This window comes from Porites lutea, chromosome 7 (genome assembly GCF_958299795.1).
Source record: "Porites lutea chromosome 7, jaPorLute2.1, whole genome shotgun sequence".
NCBI classification, from domain to species: domain Eukaryota; kingdom Metazoa; phylum Cnidaria; class Anthozoa; order Scleractinia; family Poritidae; genus Porites; species Porites lutea.
In genome coordinates this window covers 31,469,179-31,471,111 of record NC_133207.1, presented here as the reverse complement: position 1 = coordinate 31,471,111, position 1,933 = coordinate 31,469,179, and positions in this window count along the sequence as shown.

Here is a 1,933-nt window from a genome sequence, read left to right as displayed (position 1 = left end):
AGGCCACCAAACGCGTTAAGATGCATTTATACAAAATAGAAATATCGTTTGTTGAAAGGAAAAGTTAACAAGTGTCTCCCTTAATATAACGAAGTTTTAAAGAGCTGTCTCGTAACATCACCACTACTATGATTCTAAGAGAAGGGTTGGGAAATGACCTTAATGTCAGAGGTCCCTAGACTGTGACTGCATGCATGCTTATGTTAGAGTTTGTTCTACAGAATTGCAGCTGCAGACTTGTATTAAATTCTTTAACAACTCCAAGTACGGCTTCTATCGGCAGGTTATGGCGCTGATAACGGTCCTGATACCGTTTAATAAAGTCACCCAGTCTGGGAGCTGACGACCAAAATTGTGAATAAACAAAATGACCAGTATTTGGATCTTAACAGGGAAAGACCGTGTCTAAGGGTATCACTATCTTAAGCTATAGATTGTCTTCAGTCACTCCTATACCGAAGAGCTTTTGTGCAGGCACAAAAAGAAAGCATACCCGATAGGGCTTCTGTTCACGCAAAGAAGGGTGATTTCGGTCCGAAAAAGCCCCGGGGGTTACTTGGGTCAATTTTTGCTGGGTATGTGCCGCTGGCCTCTCAGAGCCCCTACCCCATTGTGACCAATTATAGACCCCATCTTAGTCACTTTTGAGCAAATATGTAATTTTCGCCATCCCAACTTTCACTTTCACTTTCTATTTTCATGAATTGACCCATTTTTTTAGATTGAATGAGACCACTTTACTTTCCGTCTGCAGTAAAAACATTCTGGTACGTTTGCTAACCGTAAATATGACGAACAGTTTACCCCCAAAAATCCGAAAATGTGTGACCCCATTCTAGTAACTCTATTGAAAATGCGACCCCATTATGGTCAATCCAGTCGTAAAAATGCAACCCCATCCTGCGGCACATCCCCATTAGCCTCTTATAAGGCAGTACCTCCCCCCCTCCCCCCGGGGGAAACGCCAAGCTGCGACGCGCCGATCTCTAAACAGGAGAGTCACATACCGGATAGGTGTTCATACTTTACCGGATAGCTTTTTGTGTCTGCACGAAAAGTTATCCAGTATAGTGATCAGCCTTAATTATTGCTGTTGTTCTCGTTGTGGCTGTTTGCTACTTCACCCTTCTCCACCCCGCTAAATTGGATTGCGTGACTTACAAACGGCTGCCTGCAATTCAAGATGTGAGCACCGGCATTTCTGTGTCATTCTGTTGTAGCAGCCAGATGTAGTATCTGCGCGGTAATATTTTCAGATACTACATTCTAAGCAATGTTTAACAAATGATTGAGCCGTCGAAAAGATGAAGTCGTAATGAAAAGCCCCGAAAGTTGATCAAATAATTGTACTTGTTTTGTGAATACGTTGACAGTTGCGCGGTGTACAATTACACGTTACAAGACAAAGATCAAACGACTCAATAATCGGGCTAAAATGGCCTTTTGACTCGTCTTTTACAGCAGATTTTAAGGTAAGAACATTTAAAAAGGGTTTCCTATCCGTTTATTATAATCTACTGCGAGTTTAGACAAGTGACGGGACGAAATTTTGTCCGACTCGCAACTTCAAAGTTCGGCCACGGAAGGTCAAATATCTGCATTTTTAACAGATTTTGTAAAGCTCTCGCGTCGCTATTAATCATTTGCCCAAAGACATTTTTACGGGAATCTGTAGACCATCCTTCTAACATTCAACCACCAGCAGCTCAATCAATTTGAAGGTTTCGCACATGGTGAAAATTACGTTTTTTCACGCATTACTTTTACTGAAGTAAATTGTATGCCTTCGAAATTAAATTATATTGTATACAAAGAACAGAGCACTATCTCCCCAAATCATTTTAACAGATATTTAGAAGTTGTAAAAGAAGGCTGTGATGTTTTAAAGACGGTAGAGTAATCGGTTTTTGCACGCAAGGCTTTCAAACCCATG